At 37.5% G+C, this 21,952-nt stretch overlaps 1 long non-coding RNA gene across 3 annotated transcripts in view; it reads right to left on the reverse strand.

Annotated features, from left to right (window-relative positions):
• Positions 1-547: 547 nt before the first annotated feature.
• LOC123383424 overlaps positions 548-21,952 on the reverse strand; it is a 28,215-nt gene continuing 6,810 nt past the window's right edge. For 2 of the 3 annotated variants that reach the window (XR_006593135.1, XR_006593134.1), the window contains 5 exons: positions 21,422-21,533; positions 11,728-11,847; positions 9,638-9,749; positions 2,249-4,018; positions 548-789 (listed from right to left, as the gene is read on the reverse strand). This is a non-coding gene — a long non-coding RNA (uncharacterized LOC123383424). The remainder of the gene's footprint in view (positions 790-2,248; positions 4,019-9,637; positions 9,750-11,727; positions 11,848-21,421; positions 21,534-21,952) is intronic. The other variant, XR_006593136.1, reaches the window with a different exon arrangement.

Consider the following 21,952-nt stretch of genomic DNA (forward strand, 5'->3'; position numbering starts at 1 on the left):
CATTTCAATAAATGTTTATCATTTCACACAAAACACAAAAAGAAATTAAAATGAAATGTGTAAAGAGACCAACTGAATGAAAGTTCTGGTCACCATCTGAACTGCTACTGATACACAAATATCAGAGTAAATATTGAAGGAGGAAGAGCTTCTAACTTCCTAAGAAAAGTGGCTTTAGTGCACAAGATGAAACATCAAAAGAGAAGGAAAATGACGAACCCAACCCAAATCTGCCAATGTCTCAGGCCCCTTTTTGGACAAAGGTATGGAAATCATTGGAGAAATTGCACGGAACTTTTCTCAAGGGCCCTTAGATCCTAGGTCCGTTCTTCCAGAGACATGTAAGAGTCTTATGAGAGGATAGTGATTTGTCCAAAGTGATTGCAGCTGTGCAGAGAGACACCATCTCTTCTAGGGTTACCACATGTGGTTGTAGGTGTTGTGAATTACCACACTCAAAAAAAGTGCCAATCATAGTTTAGTGTAACTGAATGGCACCTTTTTGAGTGGGGCACTGCACAAAGCATCGTTAAATGTGGCAGCCCTGCCCAAATGCTCCCCAGCCATCTTAACCTTCATAATACCTGATGCTTCTAGCCCTTGCGTGGCACCCAGGATTTATGCAAAAGGTCTATGAAACACCTACCCCGATGCCCTCCCTCTTCCATTTCTCTCTGCATTAGTATCCTCTCACTTGTTGTATGCTTGATTTGCAGATTTTTGGGCTGAGAATGATCCTTTCTTCTTTCTTCTCTCACGCAGATAAGATATATCCTCATTTGTGTTAATCTGTTAAATTATAAGTCATTAGAAATTATGCTTTATGAAGGATTCTTTTTCCTCCAAAGTTGGAGTTCCCATCAACACACCCACCACATTCTCCTCCATCCCAAACTTCAACCTCAGACTTCCAAGTACCTTAGTGGAAGGCAGAATTCTAAGATAGTCTCAAGATGAGTCCCTATGCACATGCCCTACATACTCTCCTCCCCTTCTGTGTGTCCAGAACTTTTGAATTTTATAGGATATCATTCCCATGATTATAGATGTTTTATAACCAAATGGATGTTAGAAATGTAATTAAGGTCACCAATCTTTTGAATTTGATTTAATCAAAGGGTGGGTTATTCTGAATAGACCTGACCTAATTAGTTAAGCTCTTTAAAAGGGGATATAGTGGTGGGGCACCTGGGTGGCTCAGTTGGTTAAGCATCCAACTCTAGATTTCAGCTCAGGTCATGATCTCACGGTTTTTGAGTTTGAGCTCCACATTGGGCTCTGTGCTGACAGCATGAAGCCTGCTTGAGATTCTGTCTCCCTCTCTCTCTGCCCCTCCCCCACTATCTCTCTCTCTCAAAATAAATAAAAATAAACTTAAAAAGAAGATATAGTATCTCCTCACCATCCTCTTTCTGTGAACATGCTCATTACCATTAGGATATTCTGAGTGGCTGGTATGGTTCACATAAGTGGGGACAAGAACTTGCCAATGTTATCAATGTCTTGAGCTTAAAAATATATGTTTGGGTTAACACCAGGGTGAAAATTTGTGTATAATCACCCCCTTTCCACCTCCATTTTGATGAAATCATTATATGTGACACGAAAGAATCTAATAGGTTGTCTGAATGTTTTCCTCAGCCCTGTTGAAAATGACTCAGGCATTGGTTCATCAACATTTCCTCTGAAAAGGCAATACCATCCACCTCAAAAGAAAAAATATAAGAGTCTAGAGACTAGAGAGAGCAGCCTTAAGAGGGAAAATTGCCTGGGGACAATTTTTGGACAGAGTCAAATGGCAAAGAACAGTAGAGGGTCTCTAAAAAGTTAGAGCCTCAATTCTACAGCTGAAAGGAAGTGAATGTTGCCAGTTTTGAAAGAGAAGACTTGAACCTCAGATGAGATCACAATTCTGGTTGAGACTTTGATGTCAGCCTTGTTAGACCTTGAGCCATGGACCCAGTTAAACTTTGGATAGACTCCTAACCCACAGAAGATGTAGGATAATAAATATGTATTATCTTAAGCTGTTAATTTGGAGTAATTTGTTATGCAGCAATTGAAAATTAATACACCCTTATTTAGAGTTCCAAATCTTAGTGACAAAACCACAAAAGAAGCAGAGAATATATGCATAGATAATATCACGGGAGACAAGAAGAGAGGCATCTATAGTTGCCAGCAAGTATAAAGTAGCAATCTCTTTTTCTCCTCTTACCCCAGAGAGGAAACAAAATATAAAACTTACCTGGATGGATTTCCAAGAAAGAAAATGAGCTTAAAACCCAGAAATGCCCTGTTCCTCTTCTCATCCCTGAAATTCTCAGCTTTTTATCAGAGGTCTTGTTATAGAGAGGATCTTTTCCAAATTTTCCATTTTGAGCCACAGGCCTCCACATGTATGTATTTTTCTGGCCTAAACAAACATCCTAAGATAACATATAAGGAAGTAAGCACATAGATTTCAAGACCAAAAAACCATTTTTTTGTTTAAGAGCATGAAGACAAGGTTATTAAAAAGCTTGTGTATTAGGAAGTTGAAAAATTTGGAAAAGTACATACCTGTGTTATTTACTATGAGGACAGATAGTAAGTTAAAAGGTCAGGGACACTTAAACTGGATTTCCCTAGGTCATCTCTGGTCCCTAAGTTGACTCCTGTTTGTGGTCAGAAGCCCTTCTCCATTATTCCTATTTGGAATATTATCAGATTAAATAGAGTAGACAAGAAACTTCCCCAATATCTATAGACTCTGAAAGTCTGAGAGAGATTCCAGGCAGAAAATTTAACGTCAATCTCTCCCATCCACCTTACTCAGCCCTTCTTTGCATTCACATGTGGGCTTAGCTTTGTCATCTAATTTACCAGAAACAGTACTGAATACTTAACAAGAAAAAAAAACAAAAACAAAAGCTGTGGATTTGTCTTTGTCTATCATTTTATAAATAAATAAGGAGAGTACGGTGGTTTCAGTAATTTATACCTCTTTATATCTACCATTACCCACTGTAAAAGGAAAAGAGGCAGGGATGAAGGTAGTAGGCCTCCCTCTCTAGCAACCCAGGGAAAGGTGAGTGTTTTCTATTTGTTGAGACCTGGACTGCCAATGCCTGAATGTCAGCCAACAACAAGAATGTTATTCTAGTTTTAACCCACATCAAAATCCACTAAGTTATGATGGGAACATACTTCAGCTTCAAATCTGGATCTTTTCAAAGATACTGTCCAGTAAACCAACATAATTTAAGTATCTCAAAAACTTTTTTGTTGTTATTTTGTTGAAAACCCTTATGGAAAGGATTTTACTTTAAGTGATATGTGTAATGTTCAAAAATGTCAACTTCTTCCTCTAATTCCATCACACCCAATAACTCAATCTCAAGGAGAAGCTGCTAAAGAAAACATAATAAGATACCCTAGTGTCCTCAGATGAGGCTTGAAGATCCTGGATGCAAATGCATCCCATTCCAATCTAGATCATTTCGGCCTCAGGTATGAGTCTTTGTGAGTTTTCTCAGAGCTCCTTCACCTTGCGAGCAGGGCCATTATTCAAACTCTCCATAAGAGACCATACTTGCCTCAGATGTTCAATACATACTAGTGCTAGATCTAGAGTCAAAAGACTTGAGGTAGGGACATATGTTGACTTAAAGCTGGGACACTGGAGAATGACTGCCTGGGTTCAAATAATAGTTCTGCCCCTTGCCAGATGTATGATCTTAAGGAAGTTAGTAAACTTCCTTTTCTTCTCTTTTCTCATTAGAAAATTAAAGGGGGGGGGGTTATACCAGCTCGTACTTTATGGGGCTCTTGTAAAGATTAGCTAAATTCACGAGTATTAAGAGCTTAGAAATATTCCTGACATACAGTAAGCATGAAGTGAAGGACATGGAGCATGGTGCAAATATCTGTTTTTTACCAGGATTATTATTGCTGTCATTCTATCTCAGGTTAACACGTTTCCTTGGGCAAGGCCTTCCGCTGTCTTCGAGACATGCAAAGGAAAGGACAATGTATCCTGCACATAGGAGAGAAGCAAACAAGAGAATCTTCCTGTATAGAGGTTGCAAATACCATTTTAATAGATAGACTTTGAGGTAAACATAAATATTTTCCAAAAATAAACAATTACTTGAGAAATAAAGTTATGATGATATGTATATCAACATGTACATCTCATCAAACATGTATACCAAATATAGGTAGAAAAAATTTTAAGGAAAAAATATTCTGGAGTTTAAAAGCACAATATCTCAAGTAAAAGAATCAATAGAGGGGCTCAACAGTAGATCTGAATTAGCAGAAGAGAGAATCAGTAACTTGAAAACAGGTTGATAGTGATAAAACCTTACAAAGAATAAAATGAATGCAGAAAAATAAGTAGAGCGTCAGAGAAAGGTACATCAGAGGACACAATAAAATATGCATAATGCAAATACCGGAAGGAGAGGAGAAAGGAAACAATCAGAAAAAAATCATGAATCTATACACAATAAAAATATGTGACAGATCCAAAGTAAGACACAAAGAAATTTGGACTGAAAGACATTATGTTCCATCTTGGTGCTGAGATAAAAGAGAAAGAGAAAGAAAGAGATGGATGGAGGGAGGGAGGGAGGTTGGAAGGAGAGAAGGAAAGACTGAGAAAGATGAAATTTCTTTAGGGAATTTTTCAACGTTTATTTATTTTTTTGGGACAGAGAGAGACAGAGCATGAACGGGGGAGGGGCAGAGAGAGAGGGAGACACAGAATCAGAAACAGGCTCCAGGCTCCGAGCCATCAGCCCAGAGCCTGACGCGGGGCTCGAACTCACGGACCGCGAGATCGTGACCTGGTTGAAGTCGGACGCTTAACTGACTGTGCCACCCAGGCGCCCCTCTTTAGGGAATTTTTAAAGCTGCAAAGGCAGACCAACTCATTGCATACCAGGGAGCCTCAATAAGATTAACAGCTGACTTTCGCCAGAAACCATGTAGGTGAGAAGACGGTGGGATGACATATTCAAAATGCTGAAAGAAAATCTATTTATCAAGATTGATATATCTAAGACTAAAAGTGCTTAGGCACTGCATTGAAATCACAATATCAAAATTTTAAGTGAAGAGAACTAAATCAATAAACCGCAGATTGAGAGAAACTATATGCAAATCACATTTCTGTTAAAAGAACTATGATCAGAATATGTAATAAACTCTGAAATTTTCACAATAATTTAAAAAACCAATTAAATGGGAAAATAACAGATGTTTCACCACAGAAGATTATGGATGGCAAGTAAGTACATAAAAAGATGCTCAATATAGTTAGTCAATAAGGAAATAAAAGTTTAAAATGTAATAAATGTACAAACATAGAATGTTTAAAAATTGTTAATTCCAAGTGTTGGTGATGATTTTGGCAACTGTGTCTCTCATTGAATCACAAAATGTGGTAAATTCTTTCTGAAAAACAGGATTAATTTTCAGTTTCTTAGCAGTTTAAACATAAACTTTGCATAGACATACTAATACCACCCTAGCTTTTCATACTATTTATAGTGAAATGAAACTTGTCTTCACACATACTTTTACATGCAAAAGTCTACAGTAGGTTTATTCATAATCACCAGAAACTGGAAATAACAGATTTACTTCACATTTAACTGTAATACTAGTTAGCAATAAAAATAGACAACGATTCACATGAAAACAAGAAAACACGTAGAAAAATTCACATCCAAATCCCATATATAAAACATCCAAAAGAGACTGTCTCCAAAAACACACGTCAAGACCTAAACCAAAAGACAGAAAATAAAATAAAAAACATGAAATCAAACCACAAAAAAACTGTGATCAGGGTCAGTAGGCATTTGTAGAGTGCTCATGATGGTAAGAGACAAGAGAACAACTTTTCCCCTCTTTAAACTTTTTACAAAGAATTAAAGCATGGCAAGCTACATGGCTTATTAATACAGATAAAATACCATAATGATCCATTTCTACTTCAACTCTCTGATCAGATTAGAGGAAGGAGACTCCAGCTTATCTTCCTTTGTCCAACACAAGGAAGTAAAATATTTGTCTTGCTTCACAGACACCTGTCCAGTGCAGAGGATAGCACCCAATCCCTTCCTCTACACAATAACAAAAGACACATAACTTTTAAAAAATCATAAAATAAAATTGTATCATCGAACAAAATTTTCTGGGTATTATATGCAACCCCTAAAAAATCAATAACTTATAGAGGAGTCAAAGGTATTTCTGAAAGAATGAAGGTCTTCTGGGCCCATGAAGAAAGGGCAAGCTTTAATACTTGAGAATCAAACAATTTGAGGTTCAGTAGCATAGAAAATAAGTGGGGAATTTAGGGAGGCCTAAAGGAGAAACTTAAAAATAGTGAGGAGAGATAATAGGAAAGAACAGGTTAAAGGATTTCAGATGGTGCAGGGAAAAACTTCTACAAAAAGGAAAAATAACTCCACAGGCAGTGAGGAAGTTCATGACCACAGTGAAAGTTTTGTTTCCAATTTGTCAGGCAACTTTGGGAAAAGGGATATGAATCCCAGAAGAAACAATGGGAGGAGTTTTCATGGGATCCTCATTTCCTAGGTCTTATTTCTTTTTTTTTTAATAGATGAAATCTATTGTCAAATTGGTTTCCATACAACACCCAGTGCTCATCCCAAAAGATGCCCTCTTCAATGCCCATCACCTACCCTGCCCTCCCTCCCACCCCACCATCTTATTTCTGAAAAGGTACCTAAGAGAGTTCACTTGATGGACGCCAGCTCTAGTGGGTAGGATGGTGGTGGGGGCAGACTTGCACTCGAGGAAAAGCATCCCTTCTGCATGTAACCAAACACTCCCAATGCACCCACAGTGCCATCATCTATGTTGTACATGTCAAGTGTTACTCCACTCACAGAGGTGTCAATCACATTTAAGTACCTGTGATTGCCAACCTCTGGAGTAGGGTACCACAGAAAGAATATCCAGGTTGACAGTCCTGCCTAACTATCCACTTATGCATTTCCGAAACAATCACACGATGTTTTCAGGTTGTGAGTTTTGGGCCGTGATTTATACAAAGGACAAGTGCAGCACCCACCCCCGCCCTCATCTGTCCCCCATGAGTGCTATCCTCTCACCTGCTGCAGGTTTTCCATGGCAGTTTCCAGAACTGAAAAACCTTATACCATTTACCCAGGTTTTCTTGCTCATGGAAGATAATATCCTTGCATGCCTTAACTTGCTCCTTGCCCCATTCTTCTAATAAAGCATTCAATAAGTGGTTTGTATTCCTCAGATACAAATAAGCAGAAAATACACTCCATCACACCCACTCCAGCCTTATCACTCAAAGATCTAAGGCTTTCTACCTGAGTTAGCCATCTCAACTTGAGAACCACAGAATAAGCAGTGAAAACACACAAGATTCTGAAAGCAAAGTAGAGAGAATGATCAGTTGTTGGTGGGATGGAGAGAATATAAATCTTTTTTTTCTCACACTCTGGACTAAAAATATTCTTTTACTTATCAATAGTGATCTGTAAGACATATAGGAGCTTAGGGCCTAGGGATGCTCTGATATTCTTGTCAGCACCTGGGTCTTCTGGGCCTTAAACTGTAACATCTCTTTGAGCATGTTTTTGCATTTTTAAAATCTAAGACACATGCTACTGGGTTCCTGTGTCTCTCTGGAAATACACAGTCTGGGATACCAAAAGATGGGAAAACAAATATGGTGAATGTATCCCAGGGACTAGGAATCGAGGGAAGTTTTGACTAAACTGGTAGGATTTATTTTTTGTATGGTAGTACTATTCTGTATCTTGGATTTTCTCACTCTTACACAATCTTCATATTTATATAAACTCACAAACTCACATAAGTTTTCACTAAAAAGCTAAGCTACTATATATAAATGAAATATTAAACTATACATATTAAAAACTGGCCTGAGAATACTGGAAGACAGTTTAGGTGAGAAGATTCCCAGTCTTTTTTTTTTTTTATTTTTTAATGTTTATTTATTCTTGAGAGAGAGACAGCATGAGCAGGAGAGGAACAGAGAGAGAGACACACACACACAGAATCTGAAGCAGGCTTAACACTCCGTGATGACAGCAGAGAGCTAGATTTGGGGCTCAAAGTCATGGACCATGAGGTCATGACCTGAGCCAAAGTTGGATGCCCAACCAACAGAGCCACCTAGGCGTCCCAAGAAGATTCCCAGTCTTAAATTGGAATTTGTTCTATAACTTAACAACTAGGGTCTGAAAGGCCTTTTAAATAGAGAGGCAGGCAGGTTTGGGAAACATCATACCTAGTTTATAAGTTGTTATTGAAACACCAGTGAAGACTGAGATAAAGGAAATCATCTTGACATCTGAAAGTCTTGGAGTCTTCCTTCTTTAACAGTAAAAATTTGTGGTCTATATTCAAAGCTGCAGAAAGCGCCACATTTTACCAAAATATGCCAGTATTTCCAAGGAGACTTAAATTCTCAACATTATTAGCCCCCATACTCCTCTTCAAAACTCAATGTCTTTGAGGCCTACTGGCCACTTTATGTCTCTGTACTCATGAGAGATAAAGTAAATTATAGTAGAAAAGGTTCAATGTCCTATTGATCCTGCAGATGTGATGAGCTCTGTTATCAGAGAGTTTGACTGCAATCTGTCCAATTTTCCTCAGGGACTTCAGCTACAACAGAAGTTGTATTTGTTGCACATTACTCTATTCAGGAAGATGCACTTCATAATATAGTATATATGAATAGCATCTCCCTAAATAGGGCACTGCACACAACATGGCTGAAGGTGGCTTCTCTGTCCAATCCATCGTATTCCAAGTAGCTCTTTTCATATCTGCCCAATCCCCACAACCACAGCATGACATTAATCATTGTTCCACAAGAACTTGGCACACCCACCTTACTGCCCTCCGACTTTCATTTCTCCCTGAGGAAGTATGCTCTATGTATTTTTGGATGTTTTTTATGCCCAAAACAGAATAAGCCTCTTCCTGTTTTTTCTTTATCACTTAATAAATCTTTATTCTCTCTACCCTGTTGGTTTTCAAGTTGTTAGGAACTAAGTATTGAAAATATTTGCTTTCCTCAAAGTAAACCAAACCAAACTCAGAAAAAATAACAACAAAATATTTACTAAACCCCACACTCTTTGGTACCCCCAAATTTCTTCCTTTCAAATCCACATAATATTAGCAAAAACACATGAAGACCCTTAGGAAGGAAAGGGGAGATCAATCAAGGGGTGAAAATATTGAGATGGCAGACAGCTCGTTTCCTGTATTTCTTTTTTTTTTTAATTTTTTGTTTCAACGTTTATTTATTTTTGGGACAGAGAGAGACAGAGCATGAACGGGGAAGGGGCAGAGAGAGAGGGAGACACAGAATCGGAAACAGGCTCCAGGCTCTGAGCCATCAGCCCAGAGCCTGACGCGGGGCTCGAACTCACGGACCGCGAGATTGTGACCTGGCTGAAGTCGGACGCTTAACCGACTGCGCCACCCAGGCGCCCCTCATTTCCTGTATTTCTTGAGAGGAACTAACAATTTAACTTATCATTGTTCAATTCCAAGAGACATGAACTTAAATCCCAGAGATGTCCTCTTTCCTTCCTCTCACCTCTAGATTAGCTTGGCCCTTGAGTAGAGGTCTGGTTGTTTCTTGCCTGCATATTTTCCCACTTTTCCATTCTGTGCACCCAGCACTCTGACTTTCCGATGATCACCAGAACCTGATAGAAGATGAAAGATAGCATGTAAAGTTGATAGGGGACCACGCAGAAGGCATAGTCTAAGAGAATGGAAGCCATGTTACATAAATCCTGCAGAGAGGAAAGAGGATTTGGAAACATACATCTGGATAAGTTACTTGCCATAGAGAGAGGGAAAAAGGACTCAGAAGAGACATTTAAACTGGACTTTCCCATGTCTTTTTTTTTTCTTTCAGTAGATTGAAAAGTAAATCAAGTTCCCATTTCACAAAATTGTTTGTTAGAACTTTCACATCTTCGATAAATAGATCTGAACCATCTGTGTTGTGACCCAAGTATCTGGTCTGTGATAAGTTTGTTTACGGACAAAGTCCTCATGGCCTCTTTCAACTCTGACAGTCTTTTGAGTGGTATTTATTTCTACCTTAGCTATGCCCTGTGGCTGATTACCACTGTATAAGGAAGTGTAATAGGGCAGAGAGGGTGCTTCCTCCTGGAGAACAAAATAAAATCAGCTGCATCCCTTGTGTTTGTCTTTACTCAGAAGAGGAAGAATTCAGAGAGGTCTTTGAAATGGACAGTTCAAGGGGTGCCTGGGTGACTCAGTCAGTTAAGCATCTGATTTCAGCTCAGGTCATGATCCCACAGCTTGTGGGTTTGAGTTCCGTGTCGGGCTCTGTGCTGACAGCTCAGAGCCTGGAGCCTGCTTCAGACTCTGTGTCTCCCTCTCTCTCTCTGCCTCTCCCCCATTCAGGCTCTGTGTCTCTCTCTCTCTCAAGAATAAACATTAAAATAATCATAATACTCTGCCTCTCAAATATAAATATTACAATAATAATAATAATAATAATATAATTAAAAACAAGAAATGGGCAGTTCACTACTGAACTTGAGTGTGTAGCAAACTTGAGTGTTTTAGTCCTGCTAGAAATATGGAAAGACTAAAGTAATATATTCCCAGGTTGCCAAGTTCCTGGGTGGATTAGTCCCCTTCTCTTTGTGACATCAACAGTACTTACTCCAACCTCCCAATCTTTGATGTTTCTGAAATGTTATCTACAAGAACCAGACTATGTCTGTTTTATTTCACATTTGTGATTTCATATCTTTATGATATGGTCAGTGTATGAGGAAATAGAATTCTTCTGAGCACACATTCACATTTTTCCTCTCACTCATGAAGTCCATTCGCTATCCCTTTGCTCTGTGCTCACTCATTCTTCCTCTCAAATGTTTCCTCTGCTGCCCTTAAGTGCTTTTGTTATTCAAATGTTGAATCACAGGGTTTATCATTTATATACCTATGTCTCTAAAATATTCATTTAAATATTTGTAACAACTTCCTTTATACAATGAATCCTTTGAAACAGGTTATTTCCTTCAGGACCGACTTTCAATGAAATTGAGACCATTTCTAAGGCATCTTGCGCCATGACAAAGTCCATAAACAATGCTCAGCAGGAATATCATATTCCATGGAACATATTCTACTTAAAGGCTGTACTACAGCCATGTTTGGGATGGATATATCATTTATGTTACCTTTCTCTACATATCTTCCTCCTGAAAACCATCCAAGGCCACCCCAGCATCAAACAAAAATTCCTACATATTCCAGAACAATCATACACAAACACACTCACACACAACCTCTCACACCTTCTCACAAATAAACACACAATTAAATCTGAGAACAGTCTCCAATGATATCATAGTCACTGCCTACACATATGTGGAGTAGTGAGACATTTTGTGGAGGGAAATCCTTAGATTATGTGAAGAAGGCAGGGGGAGACTCCACGAGCAGTAGACATGGCTTGTACATGGGTAATAATGTTAGGAGACAAAATAGAGAAATTTCCTTCCTTTGGTCACAAACTAAATTTTTTGCCAAAGATTATAGTGGGGTTTCAATTGAAACAGTTTTGACTGCTTGAGATGCAGGGATACCAAAACCCCTGGTTTTCCATAACCAATGATTTTGTTAAATAGGGCTTACTTTTGCAAAAGAATCAAGATTCTGCTTCTGTTCCTTCACAAGAATGTAAAGTTCATTGCTTCCTAAGCAGTGCTCCACTTCTGTACATGGTCTCCAGCTACTGGCTGTCTTCTCTCTCTCCTTTAGTGCACAGCATTAAGAAGAGAAATCCAAAGGTAAATACGAGAAAAAAAGTCAATATTTTATCATTACCAAGAGTTCTGAACTGTGGTTTCTCCTTGCCCACACATCTTTCACAATATAACTAAAAGATAGGTGAACAATAATATACATAATACATCAATAAATAAGAATTAAAAAAATGTATAATAGACTGACAGAGCCTCATCCATACTTAAGCCCTGATACTTTGGTAACTTCAAATATGACTAAAAATTAATTTAAAAAGAAGAGATTTAGGGGGCGCCTGGGTGGCTCAGACAGTTAAGTGTCCGACTTCAGCTCAGGTCATGGTCTCATGGCTCGTGGGTTCGAGCCCCACGTCGGGCTCTGTGCTGACAGCTCAGAGCCTGCAGCTTGTTTCAGATTCTGTCTCTGGCTTTCCCTGCCCCTCTCTCCTGCTTGTGCTCTGTCTCTCTGTCTCTAAAATAAATAAACAATTAAAAATTAAAAAAAAAAAAGAAGAAGAGATTTAGTTCTGCAGAGAGGAAAATCAATGGAGAGACAGAAGGCGTCATTACTACACTTCATGTTGTGGTCCCACATGCACAAGCCCCTTTTAAACAAAGTTTTACATCCCATAAGAACAAACATATGAAGAGTTTGCTAGGGGCCCTCATTCCCTGTCTTATTCCTTAGAAGGTATGTACTAGGTTTCCCTGCTATGGCCCTGCATTAAAAGAATGGTGCCTTGGCTCAAGGAAGGACTCAAACAGCCATACCCCCTCCTCTATGACGACTATCTATGTGTACTTGTTATGGATTACTTCAATCTAAGAGGTGCCAAACATATTTTTAGCCACATGGATGGCACTTCCTGGAATGGGGTACTGCACATAGAATTGCTGAAGTTGGCAATCCTACCCAAACTCAAATGCCCCTCAACATGCCATTTCAATCAATACCGCAAACATAATCAGTCCAATGAGAGATTTAAAGAATGTAACCCAAAACATGGAAAACAACCACTCTACTCCCTTCTGTCTTTCACCCTTTTGAGTGTATATTCCCTCACTTACTGTGCTTTTAATGGGACAAGTTTTAGGACTGAGAGAGAATGAGCCTCCCCTCCTTTCCTCCTTTGAGACTTAGAATATTCGCCTACATTATTCTGCTGAGTTTCAACTTAATACAGTTGGCACATGAAAATCTAGTTTGCATTCCCTAGAAGTCAGTTGCTAAGTAGAAAGAATCACTCCATTCACCTATCACATCTAGATATTGCAGGCCAGATAAAGCTCTAATTGGAAGAGAACCGGACAGAACTGTTTTTCCAACTTGAGTCTTCCTTATACTACCACATGAGTCTGACATGGGCATCCTCTGGTCAAGGACAAGGTACTTCAGTACAAGAAGTAGTCATGTACTTCATTTAGGAGAACAAGGCAGTTTCTTCCTCCTACTGTTTCCTATGCCCAGTTGTGATGAGTCTAACAGGCTGCTGTGATACTTTCACCACAGTACTTAGTTTTGGAACTGGATCATGGTCAAGGAAACATCGTCTATCCATCAAAACTGCTCAAAATACCTCAGGTCTTTCTCTTGAATTTATTGACATCAACAAAAGGCAGTAAAGTTATATTCCACTGCAACATTTACATATACCACCTTCCCTTTCTTAAAAAGTTTATTTATTTATTTTTAGAGAGAGAGAGAATCCAAGCAAGGCTCTATGCCATCAGTGCAGAGCCTCATGTGGAGCCTGATCCCACCAACCATGAGATCATGACCTGAGCCAAAACCAAGAGTCAGACACTTAACCAACAGCCACCCAGGTGCCCCTACCACCTTCCCTTTCTTTATACTTCTTTCACATACCAAAATGCTTCCCTGAATTGGCACTTCAATCACTACAATGGAAACCAAATACCTTACACCAAAATATATATCCCTATTTGTCAACTATGAGGCCAAATGCCATTTCTTCTATTCCTTCCTCCGTCTCCTCTTTCATAGCAACTTCAAACTGATGGCCACAGCCCATCACATATCAGATTTAGCTGAATCTAAGGACTCAGAGAAGGACCTACTCGTTAATACTCAGGGTCCCAACAGAATGGAGAAACAACACAGTAATTTGAATAAAGAATATAAAATAAAAATGAGTTATTAAGTAAACCAGAAGATTAGAGTAATGAGTAATGGCTAGTACAAAGTAAAGAGAACTTTAAAGAATATAGCAATTCCAGATACAACATTATATAAATGTATACATAGTACCCACTAACCCTCAGGTAACATCTGATTCATTTCATTGTTGGTGTCTGTTCAGTTTGTTGGTTGTCTTTTCTCATTCATGTTGTTATTTTCCTGGTTTTTGGTATGACAATGGATTTTATATTTAATAAAAAAAGCCCTGACATTTGGAATTTTAGTCATATAATGAGCCATCTTATCACATTTGCTTTTTTGTTGTCAGGCAAGCGGTCTTTCTGTTGAAGACGGCGTAAGTATGTATGCTTAGCTTCCCGCTGAGCCCCAGTGACAACACGCTAGCAAAAGTGGGGCAGTGACTCACATTGCCCCTGTGTAGACACGTGGTGGGCAGAAGTACAACTCCCCCTACCTCGGCCCCACTGACATTATCCCGGAAAAAGTGGGACACCAACTCACATGGCCTAATTACCTCCGTGAGGGAGTATAAAATTAGCTCTCCATCGGGCCTCACTTTCAGAGTGCCAACTAGCTCTGCCTCTGCCCACCTCATTCTGCTTCCTTGATGTCAAGAGGGGGTAATGACTCCACTCCACATTGGACTCTTGATATTCTCCCACAAAAAGGGATTAGAGATCCTGGGATAAATGGCTAAATCTAGGAATGGGGCAGGGAAATTACAAGACAAGTCTGGATGATCTGACAGTGCCAGAAAGTTATACAGTTCTCAAAACACAAAAACAATGGGGACATGTCACGAGGACATAGGAACCAACCTGAAAGAGCTCCCGGTGGCCAAATCTGGAATAAGAGTAGCAACGGAATGAACGATGCGGTATTCAATTATAATCCAAAGTACAAAGCAGATATACTTGAGTCCATATTGATACAAATAAATGATAAAATAAATAAATAAGGGAGAAGATACAAATCTTCTTTATAGAATAATTCCAAATAATACATGCATACAATGCCCTTCCAAGAGGTGGCACTTAATCCCCCTTTTCCTCTGCTCCTGCTATTCCTGAGTGTCGGTTTTGCTTTGTAATCAGCTTTCAATAATAAAGTATGCAAAGGTAAAGTGTATCAACTTTTCCGCGGAGACATCTGACAAACAGTAACATGACCAAGTGATCAAGGCTACTATCATCAATGGTGTTATGTATATGTCATAGACCACCAGATGTGATATGATTAGAAGGGTACTTCACCTCTGTGGACTTTTTTCTGAAACTCAATACACTCAGTCTAATCTTGAGGGGAAAAAAACATAGACCAATTCAAGGTCTGGGGGATAGTCAAAAATGTACATTAATAGTATTCCTTAATATTATGAGGGTCATAAAAAACAAGAAAACACTGAGAAACTGTCACAGATTGAAGGAGACAGGATATGAAGGCTAAACACAAGGTGATATGCTGGATTGGATACTGGAACAGGAAAGGGACCTTAATGGGGGGAGAACTAGTGAAGTCAGAATAGTGTGGAGTTTAATTAATTGCAATATATTAATGTCAGCGTCTTCGTTTCGAATAATGTATCACAGTAGTATAAGCTAGTAACATTAAAAGGAAACTGAAACTGAGTGAGGAGTATATGGAAACTCTCTACTACCTTTGTAACTTTTCTGTAAATCTGAAATTATTCCAAAATACTTATTTAAAAAAATAAGTGATATTATTTAAAAAATTAAGATTGTGAGACTCAATATTATTCAGATAGCGATTTTCCCCAATGTTGTCTATAGATTCAAAGAAATGTGAGTCAAATTTGCCAGTTGTTTTTTGTAGTAATTTACCAGTTGATTCTTAAATTTATATGGAAATCAATCTAATTCATATGAAAACAAAATATGGCCAGAACTATCTTGAAAAACTATAACACACTTATAGGTATCACACTATTCAATTTCAAGGCTTACAGTAAAGCTAAAGTATTCCAGAAGAATACTGAAATTCATCAATGGAAAAACATGGAGAGTTTAGAAATAAACCCACAGTTATATGCCCAATTGATTTTGACAAAAGGAGGAAGGCTAGCTAATGGTAAAAAGAAAAGTCTTTTCAGTAAATGTTGATGTAAGTTCTGGATATCTTCAGGGACAGTATAAACCTTGTCTGCTTGCAAGGAGAGTCATGCACCTAAACATTAAAGTAAAACTATAAAGCTTCTAAAAAACATAGCAAATATCACCATGACCTTGGAGTAGACAAAGTTTCTTAGTACATAAAGGCACTAAACCTAAGATAAAATAATGATTAAAAAGTGTTCATCAAATTAAATTCTGTCTTCATCACAAGATATTATTAGGAAATAAATGGTCTGACCAAAGATTAGAATTAATACTTCTTATTCTTAAAACTATTTTGAAAAATAGAAAAGGTACAAAAACTTACAAATTCATTCTATGAAGCAAGCATTACCCTGACATCAACACCAGATAAAGACACCACTAAAAAAGAGAACAACAGGCCAATATCCCTGATGAACACACATGCAAAAATCTTCAACAGACTTCAACAATATATTAAAAAATCATTCACCATGATCAAGTGGGATTTATTCCTGGATTGCAAGTGTGATTTGTATTCACAAATCGATCGATATCACATCAACTGATATGATACATCACATCAATAAGAGAAAGGGTAAGAGTCATATGATCATTTCAATAGACACAGAAAAAATATTTAACAAAGTACAATATCCACTCATGATGAAAACCCTGAACAAGGTAGGTTTAGAGGGAACATACTTCAATATAATAAAGAGAACATACTTCAATATAATAAATATATGAAAAACCCACAGGTAACAACATCATCCTTAGTGGAGAAAAACCCAGAGCTTTTCTCTTAAGGTCAGGAATAAGACAAGGATGTCTACTTTCACCACTTTTATTCAACATAGTTCTGGAAGTCCAGCCACAACAATCAGACAACACAAAGAAATGAAAGGCATCCAAATCAGTAAGGAAGAAGTCAAGCTTTCACTATTTGCAGGTGACATGATACTACATGTACAGAAAACCTGAAAACACTGCCAGAACAGATATGCAAATTCAGTAAGGTCTCCAGACACAAAATCAATGTAAGGAAATCTGTTGCATTTCTTTTTTTAATGTTTTTTTTAATTCACTTTAAAGAAAGAGATGGGGAGGAGCAGAGAGAGGGGGAGAGAGAGAGTACCAAAGCAGGCTCCACACTCAGCATGGAGCCTGACGTGGGGCTCGAACTCATGTTTGTGAGATCACGACCTGAGCCAAAATCAAGACTCAGACGCTTAACTAACTGAACCACTCAGGCACCCTGTATTTCCATACACTAATAATGAAGCAGCAGAAAGAGAAATTAAGAAAACATTCCCATTTACAATTGCACCCAAAATAATAAGATACCCAGCAATAAACTTAACCAAAGAGGTAAAAGACCTGTACTCTGAATAAAATAGTGATGAAATAAATTGAAGATCACATAAGGAAATGGAAAGAGATTCTATAGTCATGAATTGGAAAAACAAATATTCTTAAGATGTCTATACTACCCAATGCAATCTACACATTTAATGCAATTCCTATCAAAATACCAACAGCATTTTTCATAGAACTCGAAAACAAAATTCTAGAATTTTTATGGAAAGACTACAAATAGCCAAAGCAACCTTGAGAAATAAAAGCAAAGTGGACACATTACAATTCTGGTCTTCAAGTCATATTATGAAGCTATAATTATCAAAACAGTATGGAACTGGCACAAAAATAGACACAGAGATCAATGGAACAGAAAGGAAAGCCCAGAAATAAACCCACAAATATATGGTCAATTAATCTTTGGCAAAGCAGGAAAGAATAAGAAATGGAAAAAGACAATCTCTTCAACAAATGGTGTTGGGAAAACTGGACAGTAACACACAAAAGAAACTGGACTGCTTTCTAACAGCACGCACAAAAATAAATTCAAAATGGATTCAATACATAAATATGCGACCTGAAACCATAAAAACCCTAGAAGAGAACATAGGCAGTAACCTCTTTGACATCAGCCATAGCAATTTTTTTCTAGATATGTCTATTGAGGCAAGGGAAATGAAAGCAAAAGTTAACTATTGGGACTACAAAAAAAAGGAGTATTCACAGTCCCTGACCAGCCTACCACCACCTGATTCATAAGATTCTTATTCCCCAGTCTCTATAAGATATCGGCTTACTATTCTGATTCAAATTACTTTGAACCTCTTTTTGCTTACCTTCCAATTGACTCTACTTTCATTTAGTGTGAAATTATATGATTATAAACAGGAATTGATCTTTTTAAGTCTGTGGTATGTCAGTGGTAATTGCAGAAGTGTACTAGTAGACCAGCACAACTGCTGAAATTATTCATTGTTAGAAATCAAGCTTTGATTTGTCCCTGAAGATTAATGTTTCTCATGCAGATACCATATGACTCCACAGTAAAGTAAAAAATTGGAAATTACAGTTCAGAAATTACAGAAACAGGAATTTACTCTCCACACCCATCAATAACCTTTCATAAAAAGTCATCACGTGGAAAGATTTCTCGGATAGAAATCACAGATACTGACTCTAGCGGACTCAAGGATCTCATGAATTTTCATTTTAGTTACAAATGAACACCTGCTAACAAAAAGGACTAATTCATTAGCAAATTGAAAATTAGTGATTGCAATTGCAACAGGGGTAGTAATTTTCATTTGCATAATTCTGTTAAAAAGTATTTTTATAAATCAAGTCCTTTAACATCAATACCACCATATTTTCACCATTTTTAATTGAAAGTGCCTACTTTAGTTCTGAATTCCTAAATAAAACCCAAATTGAAACACAAACATGAAAATAAAATTATCAAGTGAAGGTATGCTGCATTTACATCCAGTTGAGTGTCTGTGTATGTGTGTGTGCATACATGTGTGTGAAAGAGATATAGCTAAACCTGACAGTGGTTTCATAACCTGTTTTTTCAAAGTAATACTTAATTTATCATTGGGCGTGTCTGAGATTATTTCAATTGGCATGTTGACAAGCACTGTAATCTAACTGTTTTATTTGAATGTATATTAGAAGAAACTAATAAATAGAATAATTGGCTTCAGGGATATTATTTCTCAGAAAGAAGCCAAATACAAAAATAATTTAATATAAAGGATATAAGAGGAGTGTCTGGGTGGCTCAGTTGATTGAGCATCCAATGCTAAATTTCAGCTCAGGTCATGATCCCAGGGTTGTGGGATAGAGCCACACTAAGTGTGGAGCCTGCTTGGGATTCTCGCTGTCTCTCACTCTCTCTCTCTCTCTCCCCCTCTGTTCTTCTCCCCTGTGTTCTCTCTCTCTCTCTCTCTCTCTCTCTCTCTCTCTCAAATACATAAAATTAAAAAAAATAAAATTACATAAGAATTAAATAATAGTAGAGATAAAATATGAATTGACAAAATTGTGAATATGTTACGCAGGCCCTGAAGCTCAGGACACAATGATTTAAATCACATTGCAAGCAAATACAAATGGAATACAAAAATAAGTAGCTTTGCATTTTAGCCACAAGGTCAAGTTCTCTCCTTTGGGGTAACAGCGAATGAATCATGACCAAAATCATCTTTTATAATATAATTGACATTATGTTTACACCAATACTATTGTTAACAAGTGATTATGAACGCTGAGCATGAGAGTTAAAAAATCATATGAATAAGCTTAGCCAGTTATACAGTGAAATAGTATGAAAAATAGTCACTTCACATAAGCTGGAGAAACAGCTGTGATGTTGCAGCTTCTTAAATCATAGTATTGGTATACAACCACTCAATATGAGGACTGGAATGGGTCATTTGATAACTCATCGGTAATGAAGATGCACATACCAAACTTTATTACATTAACTCACATGTCACTTTCCCTGATTATGTATTTCTATAGCCAATCTGAGGTCAGGAGGTTTTACAGAACTCACTAAATTTGGATCATTAAGCTTGATTTTTAATTGTTGTATAATGAGCCAGAAATTATGCTGGGAATCGGTAAGGATGAAATGTACTGACACGTGCAGAATGAGAAATCAGACAAAACATGGCCTTGCATATTTGGCAGTATCCAGTTGTATTATCTACAGCTAATACATAATGTTAGACAGAGGATTTTGGTAATTTCATTTGAAAATTGTCATACCATCATCTCAATTTGATTTCAGGAGCTATACAAGTAATCTGTTCCTCAATGATGCATATTATACATTGGCCATAAACTTTTAGATCTCTAAAAGACTAGTACCAACAGGATTTCCCGGCTCCTTAAACCTGTTATTTGTTTATCAAAAGAATCAGTGTATCTTTTGGTCGTTGATGACCTTCATGAAAGCTGTTTTAGGGTAAAGAGAAGAAGCTTCTTGCAGTATAACAAAGAGAAAAGAGGAAGGGAGGATATAGGATCAATGAGTGCAAAAACCTCCCAAAAGGAAAGAAAAAGAGTCATTTGATGGTAGGGAATGCAGAGAACAGCCTGTTTGTTTCATTTGTAGTCATCCCCTGTCATTTAAGAGAGTTCAGGAGGAATTCCACAATACCAAATGGCATGAGTTAAGGAATAGACTTTATTGAGGAGAAGGGAAAATTGCAAGAACTGAATCAACAAGAAATGAGAAGGCACAAGCCCTCCATTATTCCATTATCCCCCAGAAAAATGGGTCAGTGTCTGAATCTGTTTGCCCCCCAGCATGAGCTAAGTTAAAATAGAGAGAACTCCCATCGCTACGCCTTCTTATAGGCACGTGTGAGAATGTGATCTTGCCAGATGAAATACAAATAGACTCCTAGGCACGAGGCCCTCTGTTTTTAGGTGCCAGCTTTATACAGGAGCTAGATGGGAATTCCAGAGATCCAGAGTCAGAAGAACTTGGGCTCCCTGGGGCGATACAGTTTCCCTTCCCCATTCAGCCCTGAACATGGGTGCAACCCCTCCAGCTGGGAGAAGGAGCAGCCTGAAGTCAGAGATTACTGTTCAGGTGACTGAGCATAAGCCACTAGGTTTATTTTAAACTTACTAAATCTCCCTTCCTCCCTCCCTTTCTTCCTTTCACATGTGTGTGTATTTGTGTATTCAATTTCATCTTCAGTTCACTCGTTGATCGATTCCATTTTGCTATATAAAAATAATATTATTATTTGTATATTAGCTGCATAGTATATAAAGTTATATTACTATATAATTATATTAGTATACTTATTTATATTCATTATATATTATATATTAGCATCTTATATTACATATATTGTGATTTTATATTTATATCAACTAATATTCCCTGCAACAAATCTTCTAATATACATCTCCTGATGATACAGATGGCTCCATTGACACATTCCACCTACCATTAAAGAAAGAGTTAATGCCAATTCCATACAATCTCTTAGAGAATATAAGGGGAAATAACATCCTCGATTTATTTTTGAAGCCACCATTATCCTGGTTCTAAATCCAAACCTGTGTGTCAGAAGAAAAGTAAACTATGAACCAATATTTCTCGTAACCATCAAAACAAAATAACATTCAAGTATGGACGTAATTTGCTTCACGAAAAAAATAATACATGAGAAAAACCAGATAATCATTTCAATTAACACAGAGAAGTATTTGAAAAAATTAGCCCCTAGTTGTGATAAATTCCTCAGCAAACTATGAACAGAATGGAACTTCATCCTGATAAGGGGCAACCACAAAAAAAAAAAAAAAAAAAAAAAAAAAAGAAAAAATCAACAATAATAAAAAAACACACACATAAATATCATAATGTGGTAGAAAAACACGAATGTTCTTTAATATTGGGGAGAAAGAAAAGATATCTGCTCTCATTAATTACATTCAAAGTTATACTAGAGGCCCTGGAAAAGTAATAAGCAAAA

The sequence above is a fragment of the Felis catus genome, chromosome X, assembly GCF_018350175.1.
Source record: "Felis catus isolate Fca126 chromosome X, F.catus_Fca126_mat1.0, whole genome shotgun sequence".
Lineage (NCBI taxonomy): Eukaryota > Metazoa > Chordata > Mammalia > Carnivora > Felidae > Felis > Felis catus.